The sequence below is a fragment of the Macaca fascicularis genome, chromosome 11, assembly GCF_037993035.2.
Source record: "Macaca fascicularis isolate 582-1 chromosome 11, T2T-MFA8v1.1".
NCBI classification, from domain to species: domain Eukaryota; kingdom Metazoa; phylum Chordata; class Mammalia; order Primates; family Cercopithecidae; genus Macaca; species Macaca fascicularis.
Genome location: NC_088385.1, coordinates 23,734,613 through 23,743,764, shown reverse-complemented (window position 1 = coordinate 23,743,764; position 9,152 = coordinate 23,734,613).

The following is a 9,152-nucleotide window of genomic DNA, read 5'->3' as shown; positions in this document are numbered from 1 at the left end:
TAAATTTCCCTATACACACTGCTTTAAATGTGTCTAAGAGATTCTGGTATGTTGTATCTTTGTTCTCATTGGTTTCAAAGAACATCTTTATTTCTGCCTTCATTTAGTATGTACCCAGTAGTCATTCAGGAGCAGGTTGTTCAGTTTCCATGTAGTTGAGCGGTTTTGAGTGAGTTTCTTAATCCTGAGTTCTAATTTGATTGCACTGTGGTCTGAGAGACAGTTTGTTATAATTTCTGTTCTTTTACATTTGCTAAGGAATGCTTTAATTCCAATTACGTGGTCAATTTTGAAATAAGTGAAGTGTGGTTGTGAGAAGAATGTATATTCTGTTGATTTGGGGTGGAGAGTTCTGTAGATGTCTATTAGGTCTGCTTGGTGCAGAGCTGAGTTCAATTCCTGGATATCCTTGTTAACTTTCTGTCTCGTGGATCTGTTTAATGTTGACAGTGTGGTGTTAAAATCTCCCATTATTATTGTGTGGGAGTCACAAATCTTTTTGTAGGTCTCTAAGGACTGGATGCTCCTGTATTGGGTGCCTGTGTATTTAGGATAGTTAGCTTTTCTTGTAGAATTGATCCCTTTACCATTATGTAATGGCCTTCTTTGTCTCTTCTCATCTTTGTTGGTTTAAAGTCTGTTTTATCAGAGACTAGGATTGCAACCCCTGCTTTTTTTTGTTTTCCATTTGTTTGGTAGATCTTCCTCCATCCTTTTGTTTTGAGCCTATTTGTGTCTCTGCATATGAGATGATTCTCCTGAATAGAGCACACTGATAGTCTTGACTCTTTGTCCAATTTGCCAGTCTGCATCTTTTAACTGGAGCATTTAGCCCATTTACATTTAAGGTTAATATTGTTGTGTGTGAATTTGATCCTGTCATTATGATGTTAGCTGGTTATTTTGCTCGTTAGTTAATGTAGTTTCTTCCTGGCATCAACGGTCTTTACAATTTGGCATGTTTTTGCAGTGGCTGGTACTGGTTTTCCTTTCCATGCTTGGTGCTTCAGGAGCTCTTGTGAGGCAGGCCTGGTGGTGACAAAATCTCTCAGCATTTGCTAGTTTGTAAAGGATGTTATCTCTTCTTCACTTATGAAGCTTAAGTTGGCTAGATATGAAATTCTGGGTTTAAAATTCTTTTCTTTAAGAATGTTGGATATTGGCCCCCACTCTCTTCTGGCTTGGAGAGTTTCTGCCGAGAGATCTGTTGTTAGTCTGATGGGCTTCCCTTTGTGGGTAACCGGACCTTTCTCTCTGGCTGCCCTTAAGATTTTTTCCTTCATTTCAACTTTGGTGAATCTGGCAATTATGTGTCTTGGAGTTGCTCTTCTCGAGGAGTATCTTTGTGGCGTTCTCTGTATTTCCTGGATTTGAATGTTGGCCTGCCCTACTAGGTTGGGGAAGTTCTCCTGGATGATATCCTGAAGAGTGTTTTCCAACTTGGTTCCATCTTCCCCCTCACTTTCAGGCACCCCAATCAGACGTAGATTTGGTCTTTTTACATAATCCCATACTTCTTGCAGGCTTTGTTCATTTCTTTTTCTTCTTTTTTCTTTTGGTTTCTCTTCTCGTTTCATTTCGTTCATTTGATCCTCAATCACTGATACTCTTTCTTCCAGTTGATCGAGTCAGTTACTGAAGCTTGTGCATTTGTCACGTATTTCTCATGTCATGGTTTTCATCTCTTTCATTTCGTTTATGACCTTCTCTGCATTAATTACTCTAGCTCTCAATTCTTCCACTTTTTTTCAAGATTTTTAGTTTCTTTGCGCTGGGTACGTAATTCCTCCCTTAGCTCTGAGAAGTTTGATGGACTGAAGCCTTCTTCTCTCATCTCATCAAAGTCATTCTCTGTCAAGCTTTGATCCGTTGCTGGCGATGAGCTGCGCTCCTTTGCCGGGGGAGATGCGCTCTTATTTTTTGAATTTCCAGCTTTTCTGCCCTGCTTTTCCCCCATGTTTGTGGTTTTATCTGCCTCTGGTCTTTGATGATGATGGTGACGTACTGATGGGGTTTTGGTGTAGGTGTCCTTCCTGTTTGATAGTTTTCCTTCTAACAGTCAGGACCCTCAGCTGTAGGTCTGTTGGAGATTGCTTGAGGTCCACTCCAGACCCTGTTTGCCTGGGTGTCAGCAGCAGAGTCTGCAGAAGATAGAATATTGCTGAACAAATTGTCCCTCTTTGCAGATGACATGATTGTATATTTAGAAAATCCCATTGTCTCAGCTCAAAATCTCCTTAAGCTGATAAGAAACTTCTGCAAAGTCTCAGGATACAAAATTAATGTGCAAAAATCACAAGCATTCTTATACACCAGTAACAGACGGAGAGCCAAATCATGAATGAACTTCCATTCACAATTGCTTCAAAGAGAATAAAATACCTAGGAATCCAACTGACAAGGGATGGAAAGGACCTCTTCAAGGAGAACTACAAACCACTGCTCAGTGAAATAAAAGAGGACACAAACAAATGGAAGAACATAGCATGCTCATGGATAGGAAGAATCAATATCATGAAAATGGCCATACTGCCCAAGGTTATTTATAGATTCAATGCCATCCCCATCAAGCTACCAATGAGTTTCTTCACAGAATTGGAAAAAACTGCTTTAAAGTTCATATGGAACCAAAAAAGAGCCCGCATCTCCAAGACAATCCTAAGTCAAAAGAACAAAGCTGGAGGCATCACGCTACCTGACTTCAAACTATACTACAAGGCTACAGTAACCAAAACAGCATGGTACTGGTACCAAAACAGAGATATAGACCAATGGAACAGAACAGAGTCCTCAGAAATAATACCACACATCTACAGCCATCTGATCTTTGACAAATCTGAGAGAAACAAGAAATGGGGAAAGGATTCCCTATTTCATAAATGGTGCTGGGAAAGCTGGCTAGCCATAAGTAGAAAGCTGAAACTGGATCCTTTCCTTACTCCTTATATGAAAATTAATTCAAGATGGATTAGAGACTTAAATGTTAGACCTAATACCATAAAAACCCTAGAGGAAAACCTAGGTAGTACCATTCAGGACATAGGCATGAGCAAAGACTTCATGTCTAAAACACCAAAAGCAACGGCAGCAAAAGCCAAAATTGACAAATGGGATCTAATTAAACTAAAAAGCTTCTGCACAGCAAAAGAAACTACCATCAGAGTGAACAGGCAACCTACAGAATGGGAGAAAATTTTTGCAATCTACTCATCTGACAAAGAGCTAATATCCAGAACCTACAAAGAACTCAAACAAATTTATGAGAAAAAAACAAACAACCCCATCAAAAAGTGGGCAAAAGATATGAACAGACATTTCTCAAAAGAAGACATTCATACAGCCAACAGACACATGAAAAAATGCTCATCATCACTGGCCATCAGAGAAATGCAAATCAAAACCACAATGAGATACCATCTCACACCAGTTAGAATGGCGATCATTAAAAAGTCAGGAAACAACAGGTGCTGGAGAGGATGTGGAGAAATAGGAACACTTTTACACTGTTGGTGGGATTGTAAACTAGTTCAACCATTATGGAAAACAGTATAGCGATTCCTCAAGGATCTAGAACTAGATGTACCATATGACCCAGCCATCCCATTACTGGGTATATACCCAAAGGTTTATAAATCATGCTGCTATAAAGACACATGCACACGTATGTTTACTGCGGCACTATTCACAATAGCAAAGACTTGGAATCAACCCAAATATCCATCAGTGACGGACTGGATTAAGAAAATGTGGCACATATACACCATGGAATACTATGCAGCCATAGAAAAAGATGAGTTTGTGTCCTTTGTAGGGACATGGATGCAGCTGGAAACCATCATTCTTAGCAAACTATCACAAGAACAGAAAACCAAACACCGCATGTTCTCACTCATAGGTGGGAACTGAACAATGAGCTCACTTGGTTTCGGGAAGGGGAACATCACACACTGGGGCCTATCATGGGGAGGGAGGAGGGGGGAGGGATTGCATTGGGAGTTATACCTGATGTAAATGACGAGTTGATGGGTGCTGACGAGTTGATGGGTGCAGCATAGAAACATGGCACAAGTATACATATGTAACAAACCTGCACATTATGCACATGTACCCTAGAACTTAAAGTATATTAATAATAAAAAATAAAAAAAAAGAAACAAACACATCTAACTATTTTCTGAATGGGGAAAACCAGAACGCTTTTCCCCTAAGAAACAAAACAAGTTTATCTACTCTCACCATTCTTAATCAACATATTTCTGAATTTCTAGCCAGGGCAAATAAGAAAGAGAAATAAAGAAGGGCATTTAAATTGGAAAGGAGAAAGTCAAGTTGTCCATTTTTGCAGATGATCTGATCTTGCATATAGGAAAATCTAGAGACTTACAAAAAAAATTAGAAATGGTAAATGATTTCAATAAAGATGCTGGATGCAAAATTAATATACAAAAATCAGTAGTGTTTCTATAAATAAACAATGAACTAGCTGAAAAAAATCAGAAGGACAAACCTATTTACAAGAGCTCCAAAAAAAGAACTAGGAATAAATTTTGCCAAGGAGGTAAAATCTTCTCCAAGGAAATACACAAAATGCTGATGAAAAATATTGAAGATGATACACATATGTAGAAATAAATCCTATGTTTATGACTCAGAAGAATCAATATTGTTTAAATGACACTACTATCCAAATCAGTCCACAGATTCATGCAATTCATATCAAAATACCAATGACACTCTTCACAGAAATAGAAAATATTAGAAAATTTCTGCAGAACCGCAAAAGCCCTGAAATCACCAAAGCTGTTCTTACCAAAAAGACCAAAGCTAGATGCATTACACTACCAGAGGTCACAATATACTACAAAGCTACAGTAACCAAAACAGCATGATACTAGCATAAAAACAGACACACAGACCAGTTGAACAGAATAGAAAACCCAGAAATTAATCCACATATGTATAGCCAACTGTTTTTTGTAAAAGATATTAAAAACTCTCACTGGGGCAAGGACAGCCTGTTCAATAATTGTGTTGAAAAAACTGAATATACATATGCAGAATAATGAAAAAAGGGTCCCACTTCTTATGCTATTAAAAAACTCAAAATGGATCAAAGATCTAAATGTTATAACAGAAACAATAAAACTACTCTAAGAAATTATAGGGAAAATATTTCAGCACATTTGTCTACAAAAAGATTTTATGAGTAAGACTTTAAGAGCACAGGCAACAAAAGTAAAAATGAATAAATGAGATTGTAACAAACTAAAACACTTTTGTATAGCAATAGAAAAATTAACAGGGTGAAGAGCCAGTCTACAGAATGTGAGAAAATATTTCCAAGCCACTCATTCAACAGAAGATTAATATTCAAAATATACAAGGAACTCAAACAGCTCAACAGCAAAAAGATCAGCAATTTAATTTTTAAAAGAATGGGCAAATAGTCTGAACAGACATTGCTCAAAAGAAGACATACAACTGGCTAACAAATATATGAAAAAATTGTCAATATCACTAATTAAAAGAGATATGCAAATAAAAACCACAATGAGGTATCCTCTCACCCCAGTTAGAATGGTTATCATAGAAAAAGACAAACTATAAATGCTTGCAAGGATGAAGAGTACAGAGAATTCTTACAGACAGTTGGTGGTAATGTAAACTAGTATGGCCACAAAGGGAAGAGTATAGAGGTTCCTCAATAAACTACAACGGAAATACCTTACAATCTAGCAATCGCACTACTGAGAATTTATCCAAAGGAAATAAAATCACTAAATAAAAATATATCTGCACCCAGATGTTTATCTCATCCCTATTCACAGGAGCCAAAATATAGTATTAATCTCAGTGTTCAACAACAAATAAATGGATAAAGAAAACATGAGATAGATGATAGATAGATAGATAGATAGATAGATAGATAGATAGATAGATAGACATATATCTCTATGTTTAGAGAGATACATAGAATACTATTTAGCTATAAAAAAGAATTAAATCTTGCCATTTGCAGCAACATGAATAAAATTGGACAATATTATGATAAATGAAATAAGCCAGGAGCAGAATATTTTACACTATGTGTTTTCACTCATATGTGGAAGCTTAAACAAGTTGATCTCATAGAAGTAAAGAGTAAAACAGAGGATACTAGACAAGGAAGGATAAGGAGAAAGGGAGGATAGGAAGATATTTTTTAAAAGATACAAAACTACAGCTCAAAAAAGAGCAGCAAAATGGCAGTAGTAAGTTCCTTCTTTTAAGAATCACACTGATTGTATATAGACTCAATTCTCCAGTTAAAAGATATAAAGTTGAATGAATGGATAAAATAACAAGACTCAACTATATGTTGCCAACAAGAGACTAACTTCATCTATACAGATATGCATAGACTGAGAGTGAATGAATGGAAAAAGATACTCCATACAAATAAAAACCAAACCAAAACAACAGTAGCTATACTCTCTCAGATAAACATAAATTTCAAGTTAAAACATATATAAAGAGACAAGGCCATTACATAATGATAAAAGGGTCAATACAACAAGACCATATAGCAATCATGAATACATATGCACCTAACATCAAAGCATCGAAATACATAAAGGAAACATTAATAGATTTACAGGGAGAGATACATAGTAATACAATAATAGTAGGAGATTTCAACACCCTGCTTCCTGCAGTGGACAGATTATTTACAGAAAACCAAGAAAAAAAATCAGATTTAAATTGCACTCTAGATGAAATGGACTTAACAGACATTTACAGAACATTCTATCCAACAGCTGGAGAATACACATTCTTCTACACTGCACATGGTATGTTTTCCAGGATAGACCATATGTTGGTTTACAAAAAAAGTCTTTAAAAATACAACAAAATTAAGATCATATCAAGTACCATTTTTCATCATAATGGAAAAAACTAGAAATCAACAGCAGGGGCCGGGTGCGGTGGCTCAAGCCTGTAATCCCAGCACTTTGGGAGGCCGAGACGGGCGGATCACTAGGTCAGGAGTTCGAGACCATCCTGGCTAACACGGTGAAACCCCGTCTCTACTAAAAAATACAAAAAACTAGCCGGGCGAGGTGGCGGGCGCCTGTAGTCCGGGCTACTCGGGAGGCTGAGGCAGGAGAATGGCGTAAAAACCCAGGAGGCGGAGCTTGCAGTGAGCTGAGATCCGGCCACTGCACTCCACCCTGGGCGACACAGCGAGACTCCATCTCAAAAAAAAAAAAAAAAAAAAAAAAGAAATCAACAGCAGGAGGAGCTCTGAAATGCTGCAAGTCCATGGAAATTAAACAACATGCTTCTAAACAACCTGTAAGCCAATGAAGAAATTGAAAGAGAAATTTTAAAAATTTCTAAAGACAGCTGGATGCAGTGGCTCATGCCTGTAATCCCACCACTTTGGGAGGCCAGGGCAGGCGGATCACCTGAGGTCAGGAGTTCGAGACTAGCCTGAACAACATGGAGAAACCCCGTCTCTACTAAAAATACAAAATTAGCCGGGTGTGGTGGCACATGCCTGTAATCCCAGCTACTCGGGAGGCTGGGGTGGGAGAATCACTTGAACCCAGGAGGCGGAGATTGCAGTGAGCCGAGATGGAACCATTGCACTCCAGCCTGGGCAACAAGAGTGAAATTCCAGCTAAAAAAAAAAAAAATTCTCAAGACAAATTAACATGAAAACACAACATACTAAAATTTATGAAATACAGCAAAAGTGGTCCTTAGAAGGAGGTTTATAGCAATTGATGTCTACATCAAAAAAAGCTCTCAAATGAACCACCAAATGATGGATCTCAAAGATAGAAAAGCAAGAATAAAATAAACTCACATTAGACAGAAAATAATAAAATCAGAGTACAGTAGAGACCTAAAAGCAACACAGAAAATCAATGAAATGACGAGCTAATTTTATAAAAACATAAACAAAATTGGCAAATCTTTAGCAAGACTAACCAAGAAAAAAAGAGAGAAGCGTCAAATAAATAAAATCAGGAATTAAAAAGGAGGCATTACAACTGATGCAACCAAAATACAAAAGTTCATAAGAAACTACTATGCACAATTAATGATATGCCAACAATATGAAAAATCCAGAAGAAATGGATCAGTTCCTGAACACAAAAACCTACCAAGGCTGGGTCAAGTTTGGGAGAGTGGTGAAGGATATTGCATACAATGTACACTCCTTAGGTGACAGGTAAACAAAAATCTCAGAAATTACCACTAAAGAATTTATCCATGTAACCAAAAGCTGCCTCTACCCTGAAATCTATTGAAATAAAAATAATTTTAAAAATCTACTGACTGAATTAAGAAGAAATAGAAAATGTGAACCAAGAAATAATGAGTAATGAGATTTTAAGCAGTAATAAAAGGTCTTTCATTAAAGGAAAGTCCAAGACATGACGACTTCACGGCTAAATTCTACAAAATATCTTTAAAAGAATGAATTCAATTCTTCACAAACTATTTCAATAAATTGAAAAGGAGGGAACTCTTTCAAATTTATTACGTGAAGCCATCATCACACTGATTCCAAAACCAGAGAAAGACACAACAGCAACGAAAACATTTCAGGCCAATACCCTTGATGAACTTAGATGAAAAAAATGTCAACAAATCAAATTTAACAACATATTTTAAAAATCAAGTGGGGTTCATCCCAGGGATGCAAGCATATTTCGACATATGTAAATCAATAAACATGATACATCACATCAATAGAGTCAGACAAAAATTATATGATCATTTTAATAGATGCAGATCCATTTGACAAAATTCAGTCCCTCTTCATAACAAAAGCTCTCAATGATTAGGTATAGAAGGAACATACTTCAACATAACAAAGCCCATATATGACAAATCCATAGGCAGTACAATGCTGAATGAGGAATAGTTGAAAGCTTTTCCTCTAAGATCTGGAACAAGATAAAATTCCCCACATTTACCAGTCCTATTCAATACATTACTGGACATTCACAAAAGACTGAATAACTAAAGTAATTCTGAGCAAACAGACAAAGCTAGAGACATCATACAACTTGGCTTAAAAATATACTACAAAGCTATTGTAACCAAAACTGCATTGTATTGGCTAAAAATACAGAAAAGACAAAAAGACCAATGGA